Source organism: Phocoena sinus, chromosome 2 (genome assembly GCF_008692025.1).
Source record: "Phocoena sinus isolate mPhoSin1 chromosome 2, mPhoSin1.pri, whole genome shotgun sequence".
In the NCBI taxonomy this organism is placed as follows: Eukaryota; Metazoa; Chordata; class Mammalia; order Artiodactyla; family Phocoenidae; genus Phocoena; species Phocoena sinus.
Window position 1 is genome coordinate 165,243,567 of NC_045764.1, and position 15,885 is coordinate 165,259,451.

Consider the following 15,885-nt stretch of genomic DNA (forward strand, 5'->3'; position numbering starts at 1 on the left):
GAGAAGTCAGTGCCTGGCATCAAAGCTTCAAAGGATAGGCTGACTCTCTCGTTAGGGGCTAATGCATTTGGTGACTTTAAGTTGAAGCCAGTGCTCATTTACCATTCTGAAAATCCTAGGACCATTAAGTATATGCTAAATCTACTCTGCCTGTGCTCTTTAAATGAAACAACGAAGCCTAGATGACAGCACATCTGTTTATAACATGGTTTATAGAGTATTTTAAGGCTACTGTTTTAAGATCTACTGCTCAGAAAATAAGATTCCTTTCAAAATATTACTGCTCATTGACCATGCACCTTGTCACCCAACAGCTCTGATGGAGATATACAATGAGATTAATGTTATTTTCATGCCTGCTAATACATTCTGCAGCCCATGGATCAAGGAGTAATTTCAACTTTCAAGCCTTATTATTTAAGAAATACATTTAAGGCTATAGGTGCCATAGACAAGTGATTCCTTTGATGGATCTGGGCAAAGTAAACTGAAACTTTTCTGGAAAGGATCCACCATTCTAGGTGCCATTGAGAACATCTGCGATTCATGGGAAGTGGTTAAAATACCAACATTAACGGGAGTTTGAAAAAAGTTGATTCCAACTCTCCTGGGGGGACTTTGAGGGGTTCAAGACTTCAGTGGAGGAAGTATCTGCAGATATTGTAGAAAAAGCAAAAGAACTGGAATTAGAAGTGGAGCCTGAAGATGTGACTGAATTGCTGCAATTTTATGATAATATTTTAACAGACGGCGAGCTGCTTCTTAGGGGTGAGCAAAGAAAGTAGTTTCTTGAGATGAAATCTACTCTTGGTGAAGATACTGTGAATATTGTTGAAATGACAATAAAGGATTTAGAATGTTACATAAATTTAGTTTATCAAGCAGTGTCAGGATTTAAGAGGTTTCCAGTTTTGAAAGTTCTATTCTGGGTAAAATGCTACCAGACAGCATTGCATGCTACAGAGAAATCATTTGTAAAAGGAAGAGTCAACTGATGCGACAAACTTCATTGTTGTCTTATTTTAAGAAATGGCCACAATGAGCCCAACCTTCAGCAACCACCACCCTGATCAGTCAGCAGCCACCAACATGGAGGCAAGATCCTCCACCAGCTAAAAGATTATGATTCACTGAAGGCTCAGGTGGTGGTTAGCATTTTTAGCAATAAAGTATTTTTAAATTAAGGTATGCACTTTTTTTAAGACATAATGCTATTTATAGCATACTTAATAGACTGCAGTTTAGCATAGACATAACCTTTATATGCACTGGGAAACCAAAAAGTTCATGTGACTTGCTTTACTGTAGCAGTCTGAAACTGAACCCACAATAACTCCAAGGTATGCCTGCATAAGTTAAAAATTTCAGGGTAATAACCACTCAAAGAACAGATATAGAATATATATAACTTCTAGACAACTGGAAAGATGAAATAAAGAAATCTTAATCATTTAAATAGAAGAGAGGAAAGAAGGGGAAAAAAGCAAAGAGAAATTGTGATAAAGAGAAACACACAGCAAGATAAGAGAAATAAATAAAACTATATCAGCAGTCATAATATACAGATTTAACTCACCAGTTAAAAGACAGAAACTCTCTGGATCAAAAACAAAATCCAGTTATATGTTATTTACAAAAGGCACACCTAAAACATAATAACAAAGAAATATTGAAAGTAAAGAGATAGAAAAAGATATATCAGACCAGCAGCATTAACCAACAGAAAGCTGGAATATCTTTATTAATAGCAGGAAAATGAACTTTAAGGCAAAAAAAAACTATTAAAATTAAGCAGGGTCACTACATAATAATAAAAGGAACATTTCACTAGAAAATAACACTATTCCAAGACTAACACAATCAAATATTTTTGAAGAACCTTAAACCACCTAAAACAAAAATGGTGAGATTTCCAAGAAGAAACGGACAAATCCACAATCATAGTGGGCACTTTAACATACCTCTTTCATAAATGACTGATCAAGCAGGAAAATAATTGGTGAAGCTATGGAAGATATACATGATGTTCATGAAAATATATAAAATTTGATATGTAACAGTTAGAGAATGACTATACAGTCTTTTCAAGTATTCATGGCACATTTACAAAAGTTAACCAAATAATAGGTCACAAAGCAAATCTCAAAAACCACAGAAATAAAACCATATATATTTTCTTGTCCAAACAGAAAGCAATAAAACTAAAAATTTACAAAAAGGTAGCTCAAAAATCCTATATACATGAAAACTTAAGAACCCATTTTTAAATAATTCATGGCCCAAGGTAAAAAACCACAATAAATAACAGTAAAAATGCTATATAACTTGCGAGATACATCTAAAGCTGTTCTTAGAAATTCAGTTTTATTAAAAAAAGAATGATTAAATATTAGTGAGCTGGATGTCCAACTCAAAAGTTTAATAAAAGAATACAAAAGAAACTAACAGAAAGTAAAAGGAATGAAGTAATAAAGGAAGATCATCAAAGAAATAGAAAAATTGAGAAGCTTGATAAAAGCTGTTTCTGGAAAAAGACTAATAAAATGGAGAAATCTCTAGCAAATTGAGCAAGAAAAGAGGAGGAAAGTTACAAATCAGCAATATTAGTCATTTAAAAGGAAACATTACTACAGTTACAATACAGATTAAAAACTAAAGCACTTCTATGAATAATATGATGCCAAAGAATTTAAAAACAAAAATATAACATTTTCTATAAAAACGTAACTTACCAACACTGACTCAAGAAAAAATTGAAAACCTGCATATAACTATAAATATTTTTTAAAAATTAAATCAGTATTTGAAAAGCCACTCATATGCACCTAGAAGGGAAAAAAAAAGAAAAAAATACACGCCGATAGCTAGAAGTGCATTCAGAGGAAACCTTCAGAGGAACTATCTTATATAAACTATTCCAAATTACTTTCATGATGTTAGTATAATCATGATGCCCAAATCAGACAAATACAATAGTAGAAAGGAAAATTACAGGTCAACTTAGACAATAAAATCTTAAATAAAATATTAGCAAACAAAATCCAGCAATATATGAAAAATATATGTCACAGAAAGTAAAGTTTATTCCAAGAATTGAAAGATGGCTTAACATTGAAAAAGAAAAAACCTATTAATGTAACTCACACCACTAGGTGATTGAAGAAAAAACCATAAGAATTTCCTTATATCAATATACTAAGATATAATTTATCTATCAAAAACCTAGAGCAGATACCATACTAAACGGCTAAAACACATGGCCTTAAAGTAAAAAGCAAGGATATATACATATAAAACTTAGTAGACAGAGCAACAAAACCAAACCAAACCACACATCCACAAACACACACAAAACAAAAAGTATGAGAATCAAAAAGATACAAAGCCATCATTACTTACAAATACTAGTTCTGATTTTTCTTTTAATATAGTCATCTACATAAAAAATCCAAGTGAATCTGCAAATTAGTGGAACTAATATGAATTCACCAATATTGCTATGTACAAGATCAACAACATTCCTATGCTTTGCCAAGAAAAACAGATATTCTAATTTTTGTCAATAGGAACAAAATAAGTTAATAGAAATAAATCTAATAATATATGTATAAATCATTACAAAAATTAGAAAATATTATTGAAAAACATAAAAGACAAGGAAATAAATGGGAAAATATGAATGTTTATGCAAATTTGTGTTGTTAGATTCAATATCCAAAGATCACAGTTTTCTCCAAATTAATTTATAAATTCAATACACAATGAGGAACAAAAGACCAAGAATAGCAAAGACAGTGAAGAGGCAGGAGGAAGGTCAGGGGAAATAAGGAGAGAATGACAGGATAAGAGTGAAGAGGGGAGGGCTTCCCTGGTGGCGCAGTGGTTGAGAGTCCGCCTGCCCACGCAGGGGACACGGGTTCGTGCCCCAGTCCGGGAGGATCCTGCATGCCATGGAGTGGCTGGGCCCGTGAGCCATGGCCGCTGAGCCTGTGCATCCGGAGCCTGTGCTCCGCAACGGGAGAGACCACAACAGTGAGAGGCCCGCGTACCGCAAAAAAAAAAAAAAAAAATATTGAAGAGGGGAAAGATCTCACCTTTCCAGATTAAAGACATACCGTAAGGCTATGGCCCTTCAGATTTTTCATGTTGACTCAGGGAGAGGCAAGCCAACAAAAGGAATTGAATAAAGAGCCTAGAAGTAGACTCACAAGCATGCATAGGAATTCGGCATATGACAAAGTTGCTTTTCAAATCAGTAGGGAAGGGATTAACTGACTATTCAATGAATAGTTCAGTCAACTGGATTATCTATATAAAAAGAGAAAAAAATAAGATCCCCACCTCACACATATATATAAATTAATTCCTAATAAATTAAAAATTTCAATATGCTCATTTCAAAAAGAAAACAAAAGAGAATATCTTAGTTCATTGAGACAGGAATGGATTTCATTTTAAAAGATTCAAAGATATCAACAACTTAACTTTACACCTCAAGGAACTAGAAAGAGAAGAATAAACTAAACCAAAAGTTAGCAGAAGGAAAGAAATGATAAAGATTGAAGCAGAAATAAATGAAACAGAAAACAGAACAGAAAAAAATTAGCAAAACTTAGATTTTTGAAAAGATAAACAAAACTGACAAACTCTTGGCTAGATTAAGAAAAAGAGAGAGAAGATTCAACTAAAATCAGAAATTAAAGAGAAGACCTTACAAGAAACTAAATTATACACCAACAAATTAAATAATTTCAGATGGATAAATTCCTAGAAACATACAATCTACCAGGACTGAATCATGAATAGAAAATTTGAACAGATTCTTCATCAGTAAGGACACTGAATTAGTCATCAGAAATCTCCCAACAAAGAAAAGGCCAGGACCAGATGGCTTACTGGACATTCTTAAAAAACATTTAAAGAAGTAGTAGGACCATTCCTCCTCAAACTTTCCCTAAAAAACTGAAGAGAACACTTCCAAACTAATTTTATGAGACCAACATTACCCTGATACCAAAGCCAGGGAAAGATACTACAAGAAAAGAAAATACAGCCCAATATTCTTGATGAAAACTGATGTAAAAGTCCTCAGCAAAATGCTAGCAAACTGGGGGTGGGCTCCTGCGCGGGAGTCCATGTGGGCGCCGGCGCCGTGGGGAGCAGCATGGGGTGGCCATGGCGGAGCTGTAGCAGCTCCGGGTGTAGGAGGCGGTGGACTCTAAGGTGAAGAGTCTGGAGAGAGAATATCTGGAAGATTCAGGGCCTCATGTTCCGGTGCAGCGCCGGCTGTTGTGAGGACAGCCAGGTGTCCATGCAGCAAGTGCACCAGTGCATTGAGCACTGCCATGTACCTCTGGCTCAAGCCCAGGCCCTGGTGACCAGCGAGTTGGAGAAGTTCCAGGACCGCCTGGCCGGGTGCACCATCCATTGCAACAACAAAGCCAAAGATTCAATAGATGCGGGGAGTAAAGAGCTTCAGGTGAGGTGGCAGCTGGAGAGTTGCATGACCCCGTGTGTGGATGACCACATGAACCTCATCCCAACCATGACCAAGAAGATGAAGGAGTCTCTCTCATCCACTGGGAAAGAGATGTCTGCTATTGGCCATTGGGGCTGAAGGCAGGAATCTATTTAAAAAGAGGAATGGGGATTTGGGTTTTCTAAGGAAAGTTTATGAATGAGGAAATTAAGGATGGCAGTAAGTTTAAGGCCTATGTCACTTGCCTCTGGACACTGGTTCCTTTGTGTTTGAATCCTAGAAAGTGAAAAAACCTGGTGCTAAAATTTGGGTCAGAGATAGCACAGGAGAGTTTTTGTGAGCCTGACTTTCATGTGGCCAGGGCTTATCTTGGCAACAGGGAGTCTCCCTTGTAGCAAACCAGAGCCCTCCAAGGTACCACATTCTCTTAGTACACAGATACCAACAGGCTGGCAGGTTCATCTGACCTGCTTATGATCTGGTAGAGTGTGAGGAGAGGTGTTTCTATTTGTTGCCAACCTCCTGTTTGCCAGAAGGATCGCTACAACATTTTCCATAAACTGGAAATAAAACAAAATCCAGGAGGTCACTAATTTAGAAGGGGAAAGGGGGCTTCTGGGGATTTGTTTTGCTTGGTTTTGTTTTTTGTTGTTTTTGTTTTTTTGCGGTAAGCGGGCCTCTTACCGCTGTGGCCTCTCCCGTTGTGAAGCACAGGCTCCAGATGCACAGGCTCAGCGGCCATGGCTCACGGGCCCAGCCGCTCCGCAGCATGTGGGATCTTCCCAGACCGGGGCACAAACCCGTGTCCCCTGCATCGGCAGGCGGACTCTCAACCACTGTGCCACCAGGGAAGCCCAGTTTTGTTTTATATACAAGGGCATGAAGTTACTTTAAAGATGTAGAGTTGGGAGAGGTAGTTTGGATAAAAACTTTGAAAGGGTCCTTTCTGGCCATCAAGATGTGGATGCGCATTTCTTAAAATTCTCACACATTACATCTTTCAGCCTGGAGATGCCGCAAAAATGTAAGAAGCGCTATCACACTGGTAGGGGAACAGAACGTTCCCTCTAACTGGCAGCCATGATGAGCCCTGAGGCTGTCTGCAGCAGAGTCAGCAGAGAGACAAGACAATCTTGCAGTGACACTCACCCTTGAAGGGAAAGGGGGTTTTGACTGTGCTATATGCTAGTATTCAGGAATGAACAGCAAAAGGGAATGTTAGCTGCTTAATTAAGAGAGTTATGAAGTACTGGCTTTGGAAAAATCTGGTTTTCATAAAACAAAATAGAATGAAAGCCTAAACCCAGTACTGCTTACTTTGCCCCCTGTAATAACAGAGCTCTGTTGAAACGATCCCTTGGCAACATGAAGGTCAGAGGAGAAAAAGAAAGCAACTCAGGGGCAAGCTGTAACTCCTTTAGAGCAAAAAAACGGGACAGCCCTTCATTACCAAATACCACTTTTGCGACATGCGTTGTTCTCGCCCCAGTTCTGCCACCTTATCGTTTTATCAAGGACCTCGTTGTGTTTTTACCAACTTATTACTTGGAATGATAATATAGCCTGTCTGTTTGCTATTTCAACCGACTTTCATGTGGCCAGGGCTTATCCTGGCAACAGGGAGTCTCCCTTGTAGCAAACCAGAGCCCTCCAAGGTACCACATTCTCTTAGTACACAGATACCAACAGGCTGGCAGGTTCATCTGACCTGCTTATGATCTGGTAGAGTGTGAGGAGAGGTGTTTCTATTTGTTAAACATAAATAAGACTTAATTTTTCTTCCAAAAAAAAAACAATGCTAGCAAACTGAATTCAACAGCACATAAAAAGGATTATACACCATGACCAAGTGAGATCTTGGAATGAAAGAACAGTTCAAGATTCAAAAAATCAATCAATGTAATACACCACATTAACAGAATGAAGGACAAAAACCACGTGATCATCTCAACTGATACAGAAAAAGCATTTGACAAAATTCAATACCTTTTCATGATAAAAGAAAGCACTTAACAACAAGCTAGGAATAGAATGAAACTACCTCAACATAACAAAACCAGGTATGAAAAGCCCACAGCAAACATCATACTCAATGGTGAAAAACTGAAAGCTTTCCTCTCAGATGAGTAACAAGGTAAGGATGTGCCCTCTCACCATATCTATTCAACATAGTGCTGAATGTCTTACCCAGAGCAGTTAGGCAAGAAAAAGAAATAAAAGACCTCCAAATTGGAAAGGAAGAAGTAAAATTATGTCTGCTTGCAGATAATATGATCTTATATGTAAAAAACCCTAGAGATTTCACACACAAAAAACCCGTTAGAACTAATAAGAGAACCAGCAATATTACAAGATACAAAATCAACATACAAAAATTAGTTATGGAACTTCCCTGCTGGTGCGCTGGTTAAGAATCTGCCTGCCAATGCAGGGGACATGGGTTCGAGCCCTGGTCCCGGAAGATCCCACATGCCGTGGAGCAACTAAGCCCGTGCGCCACAACTACTGAAGCCTGCACGCCTAGAGCGCATGCTCTGCAACAAGAGAAGCCACCACAATGTGAAGCACATGTACCGCAACGAAGAGTAGCCCCCGCTCACTGCAACTAGAGAAAGCCCGTGCGCAGCAATGAAGACCCAACGCGGCCAAAAATAAATAAAATTAATTAATTTTTAAAAATTAGTTATGTTTCTATACACTAACAATGAACAATACCAAAAGGAAATTAAGGGGGGAAAATCCCATTTAAAGTAAGCATCAAAAATAATAAAATACTTAGAAGTTAACTTGACCAAGGGGTCAAAAGACTTGGACAATTAAAATTACAAAATATTGGGCTTCCCTGGTGGCGCAGTGGTTGAGAGTCCACCTGCTGATGTAGGGGACACGGGTTCGTGCCCCGGTCCAGGAAGATCCCACATGCTGCGGAGTGGCTGGGCCCGTGAGCCATGGTCGCTGAGCCTGCGCATCCGGAGCCTGTTGCTCCGCGATAGGAGAGGCCACGACAATGAGAGGCCCGCGTACCGCAAAAAAAAAAAATTACAAAATATTAAGAAAGAAATTTAAAAAGACACAAATAAATGGAAAGACACCCCATGCTCATGGACTGGAAGACAATATTGTTAAAACGTCCACACTACCCAAAGTGATCTAGAGAGTCAACATAATCCCCATCAAAATCCCAATAACCTTTTTGTACAAATAGAAAAAAAATCTTAAAATTCATTTGGAATCTCAAAGGACCCTTAATAGCCAAAACAATCTTGAAAAAGAAGAACAAAGTTGGAGGTCTCACACTTCCTGATTTCAAAACGTATTACAAAACTACAGCAATCGAAACATTTTTGACTTAAATAAAGACAAACATACAGACCAATGGAACAGAGTAAAGAGCTCAGAAATAAATCTTTATGCACATGGTCAAATGATCTTTGACAAGGGTGCCAATGGGGAAAGGACAGGGTCTTCAACAAATGATGCTGAGAAAACTGAATATTCATACACACAAAAAAATAAAGTTGGATCTTACCTTACCCCAAATACAAAAATTAACTCAAAATGAACTGAAGATCTAAATGTAAAACCTAAAACTATAAAACTACTAGAAGAAAACATAGGGGGAAAGCTTCATGACGCTGGATTTGGCAGTGATTTCTTGGGTCTGACACCAAAAGCACAGCAACAAAAGCAAAAATAGACAAATGGGTCGACATTAAAATTTAAAACTTCTGGGCTTCTCTGGTGACACAGTGGTTGAGAGTCCACCTGCCGATGCAGGGGACACGGGTTCGTGCCGCAGTCCGGGAAGATCCCACATGCCGTGGAGCGGCTAGGCCTGTGAGCCATGGCCACTGAGCCTGCGCGTCCAGACCCTGTGCTCCGGGAGAGGCCACAACAGTGAGAAGCCCGCATAACGCAAAAAAAAAAAAAAAAAAAAAAAAAAAATTTTAAACTTCCCTGCATCAAAGGAAACAAGCAAAGTAAAAAGACAACCTACAGAATGGGAGAAAAAGTTTGCAAACCATATATCTGATAGGGGGTTAATATCCAGAATATATAGAGAACTCCTACAACTCAACAGGAAAAAATCAAATAAATTTGATTAAAAAATAGGCAAAGGACTTCAATACACATTCGTCCAAAGATGGTATACAAATGGCTAATAAGCATATAAAAAGATGACTCAACATCACTAGTCATTACAGAAATGCAAATTAAAACTATGAGATATCACTTCATGCTCATTAGGAGGGCCACAATCAAAAAAGCAGAAATAACAAGTATAGGTGAGGATGTGGAGAAATTGGAACCCTTGTGCTCTGTTAATGGGAATGTAAAATGGTGCAACTTCTATGGAAAACAGTATGAAGGTTCCTCAAAAAATTAAAAATAGAATTGTCACATGATCCAGCAATTCCACTTCTGGGCATATATGCAAAAGAATTGAAAGAATGATCTCAAAGAGATATTTGTATACTCATGTTCATTGCAGCATTATTCACAACAGCCAATAAGTAAAAGCAACTCAAGTGTCCATCAGTGGACGAATGGATAAACAAAATGTGGTACATACATACAATGAAATATTATTCAGTCTTAAAAAAAGATGGAAATCCTGTCTCATGCCACAACATGGATAACACTGAGGACATTATCCTAACTGAAGTAAGTAGTCACAAAAAGATAAATCCTGCATGATTCCACTTATATTAGGTATCTAAAATAGTCAAACTCATAGAAACAGAAAGAGGAATGGTGGTTGCCAGGGGCTAGGAGGAGGGGAAGATGGAGAGTTGTTCAATGGGTACAGAGTTTAGTTTTGCAATATGAAAAAGTTCTAGAGATCTGTTGCATAAAAAATGTGAATATAGTTAACACTACTGAACTGTACACTTAAAAATGATTACGATGATAATTTTTACATTATGTGTATTTTGCCACAATTTAAAATTTTTTTAAAGATTCAAAGAATATAAATCTTAAGAGATTGGTAAACTTGATTATATTAAAATGTCAAATCTGATAATGCCAAAAACACCACTAATCACATTAAAGACAAGTAAAAGATCTGAAAAAGAAATTCACAAAGTGCATAATTATCAAGGATGGGTAGCTGGAATATTTAAAGAACTCCAACAAACCAATAACATTAGAAAAAAATTGCAATACTGTGATAGAGAAAACACAGAAACCAATGTACCTCAGAAGCAGAATGGATAAACTAGAGAATTCATATAAAAGAATATTATAGAGCAGCAAAAATGAATGAAACAGATTCCTATTTATCAGCTTGAATAAATTTTAAAAATAAGTCAAATAAAAAGCAATCTGCAATATAATATGCCATTTATGTACATTTTAGAAACACAAGCTAACAGTATATATTGTTTATGGATGTAATATATAAAGTAAGGATACTAAAACAAGATTAAATTCAATCCACCATCCACTCTTTGCCTGCACCTGTGCTGCTAAATGTGGTTTTAAGAAAACCATTTTTTCTATATTTGTGGCTGACAATATATCTATCCCCAGTCTCTCTCTTCTTAGGTTTAAATTGAGCCAATGCTCAATTTTCAGTCCATGTCTTACTTGACCTAACAAACAGTATTTGATATAGTTGATCATTTATCATCCCTGAAACACTTCTTCACTTAGCTTCCGGGGACAACACACTTGCCTGTTTTCTTCCCAACCTCCTCATCCCTTTTTCTCAGTCTCCTTTGCTGGTTTATCTTCCTCTCTTGACTCTCTTAATGTTGGAATAACTAGAGTTTATACCTTTGTCGTTTTTTCTTTTCTATCTATACTTAACTCTGTTGGTATTCTCATTCATTTTCATGATTTTAAATACTACTTATATATTGGCAAATTCCAAATTCCTATCTCTAGATGAGACTTCTCTCCCAAATTCCACATTTATATATCCTACTGCCTATTAAACATCTCTGTATGTCTAACAGACATCTCAGACTCAACTGGTTCAACTGCACTCCTCCAGCCACCCAAAACCTCCCCATCGGCATATTAGTTGACAGCAACTTCATCCCTCCAGCTGCTCTGGCCCCAAACCTTGGAGCTACTGTTGATTCCTCTTGTTCTCTCACACCCTATATTCAAGCCATCAGGAAATTTCATTAGCGCTAATGTCAAAATATATCTAAAATCTGACTATGTCTTCCAACCTCCTCTGCTACCCCATGGTCTAAATCAATGCCATCTCTTGCTGGGGTTAATGCAACAGCTTCCTAACTGGTCTCCAAGTTTCCAGATTTGTCCCACTACAGGACCATCATGCTTGGCAAACAGAATCTTTTTAGATAACTCAGGCCTTGTCATCTTCTACATAAAGCTCTCCAGTGGCTCCTGTTTCACACGGAGGACCCACAGTCCTTACAGTGGTCTCCCACGCCCTGCACGATCTGCACAGTCCTTCCTCCGGATGACCACCTCCACATCCTTCTTTCCCACTACTCTATCCTCACTCACTCTACACACCCACACTTACCTCCTTTTTGTTCACAAACAGCCCAGGCACATTCCCACCCGAGGGCCTCAACACTGGCTGATCCCTCGACCTAGAAATCTCTTTCCTGGATATTGATGTGGCTCATGCTCTCTCCAAGTCTTGACTCAACTGTCACCTTCTTAGTGAAGCCTTTCCTGATCACCTGATTTAAAAGTCCAAGCTGCTCTCACCCCGCTACTTCCTATCTCTCTTTCCTACTGTACTTGTCTTTGTGTCAATTACCATTATCTAACATATTCCATACATATTTTACTTATTTATTTGTTATTATCTGCCTCGGGGGGAAATTTTTGTCTATTTTGTTAATTGCTGGATTACAACACCTAGATGGAACAGTGCCTGGATCACAGTAGATGTCCTCTCAATATTTGCTGAATGAATGGATAAAAACCACAAATTGTCCATAACTGTATATGTGAATAGTGGGTGCACAGATTCTGCTATATCATTTGCTATATTTTTATTACATTTGAAATATTGTATAATATAAAACATTTAAAAAGAAATTTGGAAAGTATAAGCATTTATTAATCATATTTACGCAATGTTAGTATTCCAGGGTGTCTCTTGCTAAATTCCCCTTATGGGTTTGAAAGTCCCTGACACTTAGAAAATAGATTAAAATAATCTATTTATAGGTTTATATATTCTGTTTATAGATTAATATATCCTATATTAATATAGAATATGATGGCTAAATATTGTTTTCAAGTAAATTAAAAAGTATATTTAACTTAATTTGAACAAATGGAATCTACAGTAGAAGTTTCTCTGAAAAGAATCTCAATTCAAAAGTTGTCCCCGCTATCCCTGTGACATAATTTACATAAAACCTGCCCACTGAACTTGTACACTGAGCCTGCCATAAGAAATAGTATATGTTGAGACATGCACATTGTAACAGCAGAATCCTGTGAATGACATTAGAAACTAGGCATTTATTAGACAAAGATGTAATTTAAAACTTTCCTACAAATAAGAAAATTATGGGAGAATAACTTAAGATTCTCATTTGTATGTTTTAATTTTACTCATAGTCATCTGAAATCTGAATAGTACCTCTTTCAGTGGAAACTGATATTTACATTGTGTTTTACACTTTAAAAAAGTACTTTCACGAGCATTAACTCATTGCATCCATATGAAAATTGTATAAATTCGATATGACAGATATTATTTTACAGATGAAGAAACCAAGACTGAGAGGGGTTAATGACTAAGTGATTTGCCCAGTGTCACACAGCCAGGAAGTGGAGAACCGAAAAAGATCCTCTAACTTCAATATGTGTTCTTTCCACTATACTAAAATGCCTCTTCTATGTTCAAAGAATTAATTAATGAATAACATTATCTGAACGGAGCAAAGATTGCATTTTTCTATTTTCTGGAAAGAAAAATCCACAGGCCTTTTCCTTTTAAGTACAGCTACCATGTCAGTGAGTTATAATTAACTTAGCTACCTCTGTTTTAAATGTTGGGGTGTTATTTTTCTTCTAGCTTTATTTATCTACCTGGGGATTCATGTTAATAACCTGTTGTGAATTTTTTCAAATGCTCAATGTTAAATTATGAAAACACAGAATGCATATACTATAGTTAAGTATAGGATAATTAATAACACATGAATGTATCACTTTGACATTATTTTCTTATAAATAAGAACAGATGCCCTTTTTAGAAAAATGCCTTTAGAGTCTTCAATGTTAAAATCATATATCCAATACCTAGCAGACTGACTCACAGTAAGAACTCAACAAATGTTTGCTGAACTGTATTCTCAAAAAACCTTATGAAAAACATATGTCAGGTGCAGATATTTAGAAATGTCTTCTTTTATTCTCAGAATTACAAGGGATTTGTGAAATTATGTGGTTGAGAAAAGAACATATCAGTAAAAGTATCAAATTTGTATAGTGCTCATTATCATATAAAAGATTGTTAAGGCTTCTAAAATAAATCAATTTTATCCAGTATACAATTTAGTTTAGCAAATTACAATCTAGAAATAATTATATGAGGTAATGATGAATACTTCTAAAATCTAGGCTCATGAGGGCAAGGAATTTGTTTCTTTCACCACCATATTTCTAGGGTCTAGTACAATACCTGGCACATAGTAGGTACTCAATAAACATTTGCTGAATTATTAAATTAACAAATATACAGAGAGATGAGTAGTACACCATGAGTAGAAACTTCAAATATGTCTAAAAAGTAATTCCTGAAAATTAAATATTTCTCAGATCAAATGAGAGCAGAATTTGTAATACACAAAACTGTGATAAACTGAAAAAGAAGCAGATCTGGGTGGGGGAATATTAATTCAGGTTTGGAAATGCTGGGCTTGTGTGATCTATGAGAGAGTCAAGGGGAGACACACTAGGGGCATGTTTGGGTCTGGAGCCCAGAAGAGTGGCCAGGGTTGGCCATGTATATTTGGGAATCACCAGCGTACAGGGAGAGAGTGCAAGCATAAAAAGAGTAGAGTACCTAGGACTGAACTGTGAGGAACCCTCAGGTAGAAGAGAAAGAGCCTGAAAAAGACAGTGAGAGAGAGAAGGAAAGGCAGGGGAGCACAGCATCACAGAAGCCAGGGTGAGACGCAATTTCCAGTTCAACACCACTAGGTAGTCAAGTAAGATGAGGACTCAAAAATACCTAAAATGGGGACTTCCCTGGTGGCGCAGTGGTTAGGAATGCCCCTGCCAATGCAGGCGACACGGGATGGAGCCCTGTTCCGGGGGGCATCCCACATGCCACGGAGCAACTAAGCCTGCGCGGAGCAACTAAGCCCGTGCACCACAACTACTGAGCCCACGTGCCACAGCTACTGAAGCTGGCGCACGTAGAGCCTGTGCTCCGCAACAAGAGAGGCCACCGTGGTGAGAAGCCCACACACCACAACAAAGAGTAGCCCCTGCTCGCCATACTAGAGGGAGCCCGCGTGCAGCAACAAAGACCCAACACAGCCACACAAAAAAAAAACAAACCTAAAATGGAGGTCAATAGTGGCCTTGGCAAGAACAGGTTCAGTCAATTGGTAGGAGGTGCAAGCCACGCTGGAGTAGATTAAGGGGTGAGTGACCTGTGGGTAATAGACTGCACAGACAAATACTGACAAAGCAGAACATAGGACAACAACTAGAAGGGAATAGGGGATTCTGAGATTGTTTGCTGTTCATCAGTCAGTCCATTCATCCATTCATCTCTCCATTTTTAGACACTTAAGATGGGAGAGACTAGGCTTGCTTAAATGGTGACAGAAAGCGTCCAAGCAGAAGAAGAAGAGGTAGAAAAGAAGAGGGGTCAGTTACAGATAGAGGTAGAGATGTATAATCTCTCTATATAAACTGGAAACCAGGGAGGAAACTCCTCAAAGTGAAGTTTAAGCTGAAAACGAAGGAGGTAGCGTAGGAATAGACAAAAAAGAAGCTCATTCCAAGAAGTGATATAAGTCAGGCTGACATGGGAAACCAAAAAGGAATGCTAGCTAATCAAAACAGAAATTGTTGGATGGGAATATTTTGAGGTGCAATAGGTCTAGGCAGGGACACTTGCTAAGCGGATGCCAGGTGGAATAAGGGGGGAGCAAAGGACCATTAGATCAAGTTTTAGGGGACTCAGAAAAGGAGAGTCCCTACTTGAGCCCTGAGAGTTAAACCTGAAGCCTAGCAAGCCAGTATGTCCTCTTCAGCTAAGAGGAAGAATGAGCTGGTAGTCTGAGAGGAGAAGACAGATGAAACTGTAAGGCTTAATAACACATGACTATAACACATAATTACATGAAATGCAGCTAGGTTGCATTGTGAATAAGGGAGTCTATAAATTACTTCTCCACTTCAGATTGAATCCCATTGTTTCATTTTTGCAACTAAAT

At 37.8% G+C, this 15,885-nt stretch overlaps 1 protein-coding gene and 1 pseudogene across 2 annotated transcripts in view; one reads left to right on the plus strand and one right to left on the minus strand.

The window, feature by feature from the left end:
• The window catches only part of RPS6KA5 (ribosomal protein S6 kinase A5), a 181,417-nt gene that overhangs the window by 52,935 nt on the left and 112,597 nt on the right, over positions 1–15,885 (minus strand). The gene's annotated exons all lie outside the window — the stretch shown is intronic.
• LOC116748378 lies at positions 5,176–5,739 on the plus strand (annotated as a pseudogene).